Source organism: Ptychodera flava, chromosome 8 (assembly GCF_041260155.1).
Source record: "Ptychodera flava strain L36383 chromosome 8, AS_Pfla_20210202, whole genome shotgun sequence".
NCBI lineage: Eukaryota > Metazoa > Hemichordata > Enteropneusta > Ptychoderidae > Ptychodera > Ptychodera flava.
Genome location: NC_091935.1, coordinates 34,694,371 through 34,707,506, shown reverse-complemented (window position 1 = coordinate 34,707,506; position 13,136 = coordinate 34,694,371). Strand labels below are relative to the sequence as shown.

The window sequence follows — 13,136 nt, the reverse complement described above, 5'->3', positions numbered from 1 at the left end:
GCGCTCATTTTAAAGCTCGTGGAGAAAGAAAGCTTTCACCGTCTTAGTGTTTTTGAAAGTCGAAATTGTATATGTTTCCATAAAGTTAACACAAAGATGGCGGCCATTTCGACTTGCAAACATCAGTAAATCTTGAGAAATTCGTTTCTGTGGTAGATAATGTTGCACGGTGACCTCCGATTTCTATTCTTGATTTTGAAAGACAATGGTCCAAAGTTTCCCTGTGGAAAGCTTGATGAGCGAAAGTATATATCTTTCACTTTCGAGGCGCACACTACACCTTAACAATATTTCTGTCATTAGCACCATGACTTGGGCAAGTAATAAATCGTGATCTTACTCTCGCTGTCATACGTTTTCATTTTGTCCTTAATATAGATGATATCGAATGATAGTGTTACACAATATCGCCAGTAATAACACTTAAACTAAATTATATTACAGCCTTGTCAATACCAGTAAAATTTGTGACGTCATCCCAGATTATTACAGATTATTATCTGATTAGCCAACAATGGCTCTAGATGTTTTCTACATAATTCTACAAATTCATTCGCATGGCCAAAACTGTGCATTGATAGCGATGATGATACCCATCCCGCCCCATAATGAACCGGGTCTCAAGCAAACGTTGCACAGCATAATGTACATTGTTTCTTAAATAAAATGCCAAAGTTATGGTGCCGTATCTATATTTGAATCACAGCTCTTGCAGCAACATGCAGACTTATGTACAAAGAAGCCGACTTTCCATTATTTACGTATTTTTTGTAATAATTATAAAGACTGTGAATATACAATAACACTGTGCATACATTTTCCGGTTTAGGAGTGTGAAACAAAGTTCGCCGCCTTTGGATTCTGATGCATAAGAAACAAACAAATTATTGTAACTTTACTATGTAGCATTGTACGTGTTTCAACAATTTTTTTCCATACATTCAATGGTTTATTTCAAAGGTTGCATCGATGGACAGTTTTATCAGAATGATGAATGTATTGACTGCAATTGTCAGACTACGTGTGAGAAGAACTCAGGAAACTGCAATAGCCGGTGTAATTATGGATATATTGGTAACACGTGCCAGGATGGTGAGTGTACCAACACTACTTCAAAGAAACATATTAAAACTGTACTGTAAAGCATCTAAAATATAGTTATGCTCTGTACTGCGTTTTTCAGATAAGATTCCTGACACGAAAGGAAAATAACTTTGTAAATCGTTGCTTGTAATATTGCCGACATTATGACCACGCGATGCATTTACAAAGTGAACATGTTACACAATAACTATTCAAAATCCTGACTACGTTTATGTTGTTGTCATCATCTCAGCATTGGTTGTGCGAAAAAGATGACAGATTGAAGAAACTAGACAATGTTTGTTAATTGTAATCAAAGCAAACTTAGATTTAAATGTTTGCAATTCACAGTCACTATATGCGTACACGCATTTTCATACAATAATGCTATCGTGACACACATGGCCTCTTTTTGCAATTTCTCAGTTTTATCCGATTAAAAAGTTGTCCTTACTTATATCCTATACTAAGTAATTATTCTATTATTTAGTCTCCGTCACGTCAACCTTACACCTTGCCTATTATTTGTTGCTATCAATCATATAGCCCGGGTTAGGCTGCATTCACAAACAGGGGAAGTCGGGGCGGGCTGGAGGAGTTGCGAATGAAATCTTAATTTATTTAGATCTATAATTTGAAATCTTACCCCTCTATAAAATATTTCCAGTCCTCCCATTTATATGACCAAACGTTAATTAAGCAAATAATATTAAACTAAAATTTTGATATCTTTTTAACATTACTTTTGTTCTTTGTATCAACTCCAATCGCCCTTTTCCCTCCCTACCGTGTTGAAATATTCAGTATCCAGCTGTAATACAGCCTTTCAGCTTGTACACTTATATTGACGGGAATTATGGTTCAGTCAAGCAATAAATTGGAATGTCAATATTCTCATACTCAAACTCTGCTAAGAAGCTTGAAGCATTTAAACATAATTTTTTAAGAAAATGGTGTTGATACACAAATTTAGAAGAATATTGAGGAAGTTCCGTCATACAATTACGTGTATGAACATTCTACTCACACACCATGCTAAAATGCACTGAAATTCATCTTGTCGAACACAACCAGTATAATATATGTTTATTTTCACTGGTGACATTAGGGCTGTGGCCTGACCAAATTACCAGGTAGGGGGAGGGCCAGAACCTAACTTAGCTAGGATTTAGGTAAACGTAAATAAATTTAAATAATGACAGTGTAGAAAATTCCAAGGGGAGGGCAGCTGGCATAATGGTAGAATGTACCTCGGAGACAGATAATTATTCGGAGTCTAAAATTTGTACAGTACTTTTTCATCTGCAAATTGCTTATGGCGATCATTTTGCAGCTTATTGAGTAAACAAAGTTTGTACCGGCTTATTTTTGTGAAAATTTCTCCATAGAGTTAACATGAGGATGGCGGCCATTTTTCATTACAAGTGTCGGTAAATATTTGGCGATTTGTTTCTCTAGTACCAAGTTTCGCATGTTGTTACCTTGATTTCGAAAAGGAATGCCTTAAGCTAACGTTAAGTTTTTCAATTTCGAGGTGGTAATTACCTTAAGTCATCACATATTTCGAAACAGTACAACTTAAAAGGAAATTAGAACATCGTCTTTCCCGTATATTATAACATGATAACATATAGGATTGCTATAGAGGTCATTGAGTGATCAAACTAATCAAATAAACAAACTGCAGTATATGTCAGGAAACTTGGAAGGCATGAGGAAAATTATTAATGGTAAGGTAGATTTTGTCAAAAACTATGATATATGTTCAAAGGTGTAGAAATTCAAACTAAAATTCGGTTGCAATATTTTGTATAAATCTTTACAATGACTGTGCTTTTACAGACAATACCCGTACTGTAAGTTTGCAACAAGGGGAGAAAGTCAACTCTGGTCAGCCAACTACCTTTACATGCAATGTTACTGCCAATGACGAAGATATGGAAGTGACTTTGATAACGTCTAAGAATTCGTACAATGGTTTGAATACAAGCGGGGACCATGCTGACTATACATTTACAAACACTTTCGAAGGTGTCGTCGTGACAGATGATGAAAGTGTAACTTGCAAACTGATGCCTTCTTCTGTCGAAGACAGTATTAAAGCCGATGCATACGGTAGGGTTAATATCTCTCTCGCTCTCTCTCTCTCTCTCTCTCTCTCTCTCTCTCTCTCTCTCTCTCTCTCTCGTAGTGAAATAGCGAAGAAATAAAAATATGAATCAACTTGATATCAGCTACTGAATGTGTAGATTACATTACTGGGCGACGCTGTCAAAATTTTGCACCAAATGTTAAATAGCATGGAGTAAATTATTAAATATCGTTAAACTGTTTCAGTCTGCCAAAGAAACTTGGCTAGCGGGTTATTGTTTTCTTATTGTTTATTTACGTTGACTAAAAAATGTTGCCAATTTTTTTGAAATTTTTACAACCATATACCATTTTCCAGTCCACCTATAGTGTTGGCTAACAAACCGTGGATTACTGACATCAATTAAACTTAAAAAGCGATATAATTATAAAGACATTCACATATTGACTGATATCTATTACAACTATGGTTACTCTAACCGTTCAAAAGACCAAGTGAACATAGTTCACATGCGAAAACACAGCAATAAGGCCCATAGTACAATTATATATTGGCGCATTTAAAGTCATGCCGCTGATTTTAAATGTACATATATTTGTTTCCTTCGTGTGGACTCACCGGGTAACAAATATGTCTCTTTTTTATTTAAGGTAGACCATTCAAAATGTACAAAGACTTGTTCTCGATACAGAGGCAGGACATGTAAAATTTACACAGACCCGCTTTAATCTAAAATTTAGAGACAAGTCTTGCAAATACACGCAGACTCGTGTTCGATTAAGAGTAGTTACAACTTTCAGGAAAGATGTGATTATGTAGAATCGTTTTCGAGTTGGGCAGGCTGGAAAATTTAAAATGTATAATTCATTTTCGAGTCAGAGTCACAACTTTATGATATATACATACATTCTGTCAGTTATAGGTTGCATCTCTTGTGAGTGTTCATGAACTCTACAGCGTGTGGAGGGGTCGCAGTCAGAATAATTGTAACAACTTCGCTCGGGTATAGCGATTTGGCCAAGCGCTTTTGACCGTGATGTCTTCGCATAGGTGTCTTGGTGCCATACGTTGTGAGTTCGAATTCGATCGAAAATCTACTGCGTTTGTTGCATTGGAGTAAGCTGTCCATGGCAGAAATCAGACCAACTGGTGGTGCGCTGTGTATTCTTGTTCCTTAGATTCCGGATGTGTTTGGATAGTTCTGTACTGCTTTTGTACTTTTCGTTGCTGAAAGAGTGTACGTGGTTAGAGAAGCGGGTTTTGAAATAATTTTCTGTGAGGTCAGATGCCATGTTTTCCGTACAGCTATAACACTGACCCTAAAAGTGTAGAAGATGTTTTGCAGTTTTGGATTCTTTTGGAAAATGCAAATCGAGAAGCACTTCCGAATTATGATATGTGGGTGTGGGTGAGGAGTGGGTGATATCGTTCAGTTGTTTTCTCGACATTGTTCACCGATCATAATAATCTAATGACATTTTGGCCGATAAAGAAGACTTATTCTAAAATTCAGCATTCACAATTTACGGCAAGCTGTCTCATTCCGTACTCTTACATCTCACATGGGAATATTATTACCTTTTTGTATTTTGAATGGTACATCGTTTGATTTTCCAGTTCAACCAGTATTGATGAACCAACCGTGTATTACTGAAATCAATAAAACAGAAATAACAGTGGACTGGGATGCTTGGGACGAGCACGTCGATTGCGGAGATGGTCCAATAGAAAGGTATGAAGTCTGGTACAAAATGACTGGCAACATTGAGTTTATGCTAGCCGGTAATACCACCAACCAGACGACGGCATACAAAATCGAAGGATTATCTCCGTTTACTAACTACACATTTGCAGTGAAAACATACAGGCCCGGTGTCGGCGGCGGTGGAGAGCTTGGCCCTTCTGTTGTAGGACAGACTTTGTGTGACGGTAAGCCTCAATGTGGCCACATAACAACTTTTCAAACTAATACTGTTGTCGTCGCAGGGCCTGATGGTGAATATTACATTTCCGCTCTTCTCACCTAAGGTAAACTTTTGTGCATTACATAAATATCATAAACCTCGAAGAGAGTCTTCTCCTTGTTTAAATGAATAAATCTCTATATGTGGTTTATGTACCCTCGCTAATTTTGCAACATATTTATGATATAAGGCGACAAAATTTTCATGAAGCTCATTTTTTCCATTAACAAAGTTCCATTGGGTTCGCCTATTCTTGAAGAAGCTAACACCCTTAGTTCTACATCTATTCAAGTAGTCTGGAAGGTGAGTAGAACGAATTATTCTTTGTGTAAATTTATGATACATTTTATGATGTCCTGAAAAGTACTATGTTTTTAAGGAATCTAGAGACAAAATGTGTCGCCACAGTGTTGTCTCAGTATTCAGAATAACTTCTTCGGGATTTCCGTGTCGAAAACCATACAAAGTGTTTTCTTAGGCGCTCCTAAAATATTCAAAAGATTAAAGTTGAAGGTAAATTTCATATGCATTGACGGCACAATCAATGATGTGACAAAATTGTTATGCATTGCTCTTAAGATAGATTTTATTCGGCAAGATCACATCAATTTTAAAGAAATTAAACATAATGAATAAAGATGCGAGAAGACATGTCAAATAAAAGGTTAACATTGGTAATTATTGCTTAAATCTTTTTATTAAGAGAAGAACTATTTCAGTAACATTTTCGCTTTGTAGATGCAATATGTAAATCTTGTTAAACTTCTCTTTGACATTACATACCAGGTAGACCCTGTCGACTTGGAGGGTGATAGTCTAAGATGCTATTCAGTAAAATCCTACACTGTCCATTATCGAATAAATGGTACAAGAGAAAATTATGACAGTAGCATTGCAGCTCAAAACGAGACAAGTACTGTGATAGATAACCTCAACCAAAATACTGCGTACGAAGTTAGCGTCACCATGGAAAACAGTATCGGAAGTGGTCCTCAAAGTAATTCATTAGTTAATACAACACTGGGTAAGTGCAAATGAAAAATCCTGCACAAATATTCACTGCTATGGCAAGTAAATATAATAGACTACTATCGTTCTCTGTGAATACCTTTTTCAATCCATTTCCGGACATGAAACATTTTAAATTAATAGATCAAAAGTTATATACATTTTGACATCATCTACTCTACATTGTATTATTCTGAAAAAAAATCCTCTTGAGTAAGATATTTACAATTACATAAAATATCCGGGTCTTTGTTTACAGTGCCCTAACAAATAAGTGACTTTGTGGCACAGGCGATGACAAAACTTGCAGATTATGTTCCCATTTACGAATTTCTGTTACTAGTCTTCCCCTTCCGATAAATCGTGCTTCTCGTTTCTTAGATGTTTGTGTGACAACGTAGAATACGGCTTTTTAGATTGTTTGGCACGCAACATAAACAGTTTCATCTAATCGCTGCCTTTGTCCCCATTATCATTATTTATGATGACAAGTAAGATAACAGTAAATCTTCAAAGATGAAGCTTTTGACTCGAACAAAAGCAGGTCGATCTCATTCGTCGGCATTTAAGTATGATACACACCAGCTGATAGAAGTAACTCTATACTTTCTATTTCACCCTATTAAATACTAAGGATGGCACTATTCAATTATTACCAGCAGCTACAGGATATCTAGGCATCTTCTTAGTATGATTACCTTGCTTTGGATTCTGGACCCAATTCTGCGTTGAACTTCACGAATCAATTCGCCAATGCGTTCCAGTTGCTGTCATTTCTAGTAAGGTTCACATGCTACCACGGTCTAATATAATCATATTATAACACCAACATATAAAAAATCATACATTATGTTAGAGATCTATATGAATTTGGCATTTTGCTTTGACTAAGATTGATTTCAGGGTACTTCACACACTTGGCATGTTTCAAGACACCTCTTATGAAAATGTTTATTTCATACTGTATTACTGAGCGAGATTTTAATGCTATTTAACTCAAAACTTTACATTTTACAGTGGAACCGACAGGATCAAATTCAACTGCTATTATACTTGCTTCAGTGTTTTCAACGCTCGGTGTTTGCGTCCTAATTTTAATACTCGTAGCCTTCTACTTAAGAAAAAGGTGGGTATTTTTGAATTTATGTAAAATAGACACGCTGTATCATTCGAACCCCCTACCCTCGTTGTGTGTGATTAACTCAATGGATTTTTGTGTGTATGCAACAACAACAATTTTGAAAATCCCTAGTCAAAAAAATATTGTGACAAGTTGGCTGTGAAGAACTTTTCATGACCAACAAGGGGCCATCTTGTTTTATGCTTCATAAAAACAGACAAGGGGCCTTGCCTTTCGATTGGAAATCAAATAGCTCTGTCGTTTTAGGAAAAAACGGTGTTAGAAAACGCGATGATTAAAATTGTCAAAGACGAAGTTCTTTGATTAAGAGCTGCTTTCACAGAAGACCAGCAGCAAGAGTTACATACCATTTTGTTAAAACGCAATGTAACTCAATGACCTATGAGAATAAGATGCCAATAATATTGCATATGTCTGTAAAACATATAACCTAAAGTGCATCATTAGGATGTGATGTCTAATATCCTTACTAACAGAAAATCCCTGAGATACACCTATCCTTAGAGTTATCTAACTTGGCAACAAGGTAACGTGATTTGTAAGTTATTTTTCGGTTTAATAAATGAGAATGCAACACCGATATGAATAGTGACTCGTTTTCACAGATGTTAAGAGGACAAACTATTTTTACTTATAAAACTGTTGCAAGAAGACCGTGTTGCTTGCTCCCAGTAACTCGTAACGAGCAGAATATTACAATCTGAATAGCGTTTTCTATTATTTTTATATTTTCAGAGAAGGATTATCAACTGATGACAAAGATGAAACTTGCGCTCTATGTAAAGATTCTATGCAAGGTAAACCTATAAGTAAAATAAGAGAAAAACACACTTTGATGCGATTCAAAGAGTTAATTAGGCCATTTTAGAAAATTCTTTGTTTGCCGTCCTTTTATTTTTGGAAAACCTAGCAGCCAGTCAGGAAAGAAACAAACGCAGACAAAAAAAATTCAAGTGTATTATCATAAGCAGTATTTTTATTTGGTTTGCTTTGGAAAAATAATATTTTTATTTGTTATAGTGTTAACATTGTGTTTGTTTTCTTAATTTTCTCTGAAAACCTACCAGCCCGCGGACGGCAAACAAGGAATTTCGTTTAAAGTGCATTAGATTGAGAACACTGGAGTACCATGAAATTTTGACTAGTTTCGATTTCCATTCTTGTAACCTTTCCTTTAATTTTGTTAACATAAAACGGTCATTGCCTACGAATTGAGATCGCAACCAAAACTACTTGTTCTTAGTTTTTCATGTAAAACACTATGACTAAAAAACTTTACATGTTTGCGCCTAATTATAAATTTATCGCTAATTATGCTTGTTTATGATTATTTTCTACAGCATCGTGTTTTAGAGTACTGATTGATAAATATAATGCATCAAAAAAGGCAGACGACAACGACAATGAACCAGTCCCTGATTCTAACAACACCTCTCAAGATAACGGGAAGGAGAACTCATATATGTCTCTTACCAAAACGGAGAAAAAGAAGTATGAAGCATGTCTTGAATTACATTATCGATAGCACATAGCAGTCATTTCGTACCATAGGAGCTTGATATTATGCCAGAAATTTAACACCCACTTCGGGAATAGTGTCGTGTTTAAGTGACGTCCTAACTTACAGCTCTTAGACCATACTTGGCAAAATGTATGCAGACTGGAAAAGATACAAAACACTTTTGTGTTACTATTGAAAATGCTATAAAATTCTGATTAGGGTAAATTCTTAAAGAAATTTAATTGTAATTTCAATGCATTTAATGTCTTATTCATTATTCTTAAAGGTATATTAAATATTTAAGTATTAATGATAAGGTTAAATGATTAGATTAACAAATCGTTATATATAAAAACACAGAATACGCAACTTGTAGATTTCAAAAATACTTCTTTTAAATTAACGATTTCAAAAACTCTTTCGATTGAAGTAATGGCTTATTTTTTTAAATATTTGAGAATACAAACGATACTGCATGAAAGTATTGACCATTGCAATGCGAAGATTTTATTTTCAAATCTTTAAATTTCTTTAAAGGGCTGGCAAGTCGACCAAAGAAAACAACACAACGTATGAAAATGTTGGGCAAGGTAGTTGTTTTTAAAATTATGATAATTTTTACTACCGAATTTTCCAAGCATTTACTGTTTTTAATATAGTTGATTCAGAATATTTAAGTTCGGCACATTCTAGAAATTACGATTTTCTTCAGTTTTATTAATTTTAATGGGGCAGTAGGTAATGACGCTGCTTAATGTGAAATAATGATATCAGTCGATGATAACCACACCTTATGCAAGGAGATTTGAGTTTAAATCACGCATTTGTGGATATGTGCGCTATATCAGAACCCGTTATTATTATTATTATTATTATTATTATTATTATTATTATTATTATTATTATTATTATTGACATTTTCTGAACAGAAACTTTATTCAGGCCTTACATTTTGCGTGTAAAGTTACTATACGAAGACCAGATATGAACTGAATATGCTCACGTGTTTTACAACAGGTTCATTAATAGTAGTACGCTTCACAGAACAATAAGATATCTGTTACATCACTATATGTAGCAGGTTTTATCAACTTCGCAAAGTACTCTCAGAGTTTAATCACTAATTACAAAACTTTATTTAATATGCAAATGAGCTGTTAATTAACTTGACACTGCTCAATGCTTCATGGGACAATTAGATATCCATCAGATCAACATTTGTAGCACGTTTCATTTAATTTAATGCTGTAATTTTAGAGTAATATCACTAATTACAAAGTTCATTAAATATGCAAATGAGCCCTAAATTAACTTGACACTGTTCAATGTTTCAAAGCACAATTAAATATTTATCAGATCAATATCTGTAGCACGTTTCACCAAATTTGGTGCCGTAATTTCAGAGTTACATACCTAATTACAAAGTTTATTAAATATGCAAATGAACCCTTAATTAACTCCATATAACTAAATGCTGTACACCACTAAACTTCATGAAATATGAAAATGAGCTAATTATTAACTTGACACTGCTCAATGCTTCTCAGTACAATTGGATATTTATCAGATCAACATCTGTAGCAAGTTTCATCAAATTTAATGCTGTAATTTCCGAGTAATATCACTAATTACAAAGTTCATTAAATATGCAAATGAACCCTTAATTAACTCCACATAACTAAATGCTGTACACCACAATTAGATATATGTCAGATCAGTATCTGCAGCAGATTTCATCACATTTAGTGCAGATATTTTGGAGTTATATGACTGATTACAAAACTTCAAAAAATATGCAAATGACCTATTTGTTAACATGACTCTGTCAAATGCTTCTCAGTACAATTAGATATTTTTCAGAACAATATGTGTACCAAACTCCGCTGACTCCCGTGCCGTAATTTTAGAGTCATATACCTAATTACAAAGTTCATTAAATATGCAAATGAACCCTTAATTAACTTCACACTACTAAATGCTGTACACCAAAGTTAGATATCAGTCGGATCAGTATCTTCAGAAGATTTCAAAACATTTGTGCAGTAATATCGGAGTTATATGACTAATTACAAAACTTTATAAAATATGCAATAAGCTATTTATTAACTTGACACTGCCCAATGCTTCTAAAAATAATTAGATATATATCAGATCATTATTTGTTGCAAGTATCATCAAGTTTGGTGCAGGAATTTCAGAGTTATCGCACTTATAACAAAAGTTCATTAAATATGCAAATGAGACGATAATTGACATGACACTCACAGTATCATGATAACGTTCTGAGATTGTCATCTGTGAAAAGTTTGTTTGTTTCTTGATTTATATCTACACTGTCATTACCGTCTCCATAGAGAAACCATTGTGCGGAAAAAAAAACCTATATTGCATAACTTCATTAAAGTGGCACTCCCACTTGGTAACATTTTTAAAGCACATTTTTTTAATGCCAACGGTCGATATTTGACGTGGCGACTGCGCGCGGATCACGAGATATCGATAAAACTATGTCCTCAAAAACGTAAAAGTTTGAATTCCGGTGGCCCACCTAAATTCAGCTTCCGAACATCGAACGTTCGGTACTGGGGCCATTGTCAACTAAGCTATGGAGTACGAGTCTACACTAAAGCTGCTGTACGCCACAGTACCACTCGCGTCGGTGATCGGTCATGCCCCGTGGGGAAAGCCGAGTCTTACTGACTCGGAGAAAAAACGGAAAACAAAGTTTGCTGATCCCACCAGAATTCGCATAGGTGACTAGCTCAGATACGTGCAGTTGATACATAGCGGCCGCCGCGTGGTATGCACGCATACCACGTGTCGCGGCGGCCGCTATGTATCGAACCACGCGTAACTGTGTGGCAGACGACAAAATGTAGTCATCAGAGGCGGCTAATATTTTACACGTAAAAACTGATATCCATGTGGTATTGGTTAAAAATATAATAGAACTGACCAAGAATAATGAAAACGACAAAAACTAAGGAGAAGTTTTTAAAAAACTTACCTGAAGTGAAGGCATAATGCTGTATATAAAGTCTTCGCAATGGGAGGTAAAATTGCGTCGTTCGAACTTATTATGGACTCCCTAGAATATCGTCAATCAGCACAACAACAAACCTTCGGGGGATTTCGGTCATAATCAGAAACGATCGTAACACTTCGGGATGTGAAAAATACGCTCGGGAAATGACATGTTTTTATCGATATCTCGCGATCCGCGCGCAGTCGCCACGTCAAATATCGACCGTTGGCATTAAAAAAATGTGTTTTAAAAATGTTACCAAGTGGGAGTGCCTCTTTAATATGCAAGCCACACTAACCAAAATCTAATCAGTTCTTGCAAATAGCATATGGTACCTGTCTACAAAAGTTGACTTGAATTCGTTCAGGCGTTTTTGAGTTATCGTGTAAACAGACAGACAGACAGACAGACAGACAGACACTTACATACACACACATACACACTCGGACAGACAGACAGACAGACATCGCTATGACATTAGCCCACGTGTTTACACACGTGAGCTAAAAATAACTCGTCAGTCTATAATAAGTGATATTATTATTTAAAAAACTAATGACTGTGTTATAATATGTTTACGGTTGCAATAGAATCAAGTCTTTACGAAATTGAGGATGAACCTAAACGACCAGAAAAAGAAAATAACAGTAAAATGTCTGGAGTTACTGATTCTGACAGTGCGTACGAATGGCAGTGCCCGGGTTCGATTCAAGAGTCCTCTTATATGTCCCTTACACCCGGGGCGAAAAATGAGTATGTGAAAAGTATATTTTGTATTGCAACACCTATGTCGTACATGTTTGCTGAAGAAAGTGTAGCTCTTATGATTTATTCAAGTATAATAGTTTTTATTGCATTCGGAGTGACTAAAGCTATATATGAGCATTACATTTCACTTCGATTTGTTGAATTTAAGCATTATCTGCATGTATTCTGAAAGAACTGTTTTACAATGGTTTAATTTCTCTGTAAATAGCTACTGTCTTGTGCATGGTACATGAAAGATTTAGTGTTACACTATACACTGTATAATTTTAAATAGGAATGATATAGTTCTCTCTGTAGAAGTGTTTATTAGGGAAATGCTTAGGTCATTGACAACTTAAAATTAGAATGGTATTGAAATCTTTCTTAACTTTTAAATAATTTTTTTTTTTGTTAAAGGGCAAGCGAATCGATCGATCAAAGTACACCTCATTATGTAAATATTGTACCAGGTGAGTGTAGTTTGTAATTGGAAGATTCTTTCTCTTTGAAGTCATGAATTTGATCCATTACAACAATGCGTTTTAAATGGATTAAAATCTTACCAACGATAAATG

At 35.1% G+C, this 13,136-nt stretch overlaps 1 long non-coding RNA gene across 1 annotated transcript; it reads left to right on the top strand.

The window, feature by feature from the left end:
• The first annotated feature begins 8,632 nt into the window (after nt 1–8,632).
• LOC139137963 (uncharacterized) lies at nt 8,633–12,562 on the top strand. The gene is made up of 3 exons (XR_011553516.1): nt 8,633–8,779; nt 9,327–9,379; nt 12,405–12,562. It is a non-coding gene; the product is annotated as an uncharacterized lncRNA (long non-coding RNA).
• The last annotated feature ends 574 nt before the right edge of the window (nt 12,563–13,136 follow it).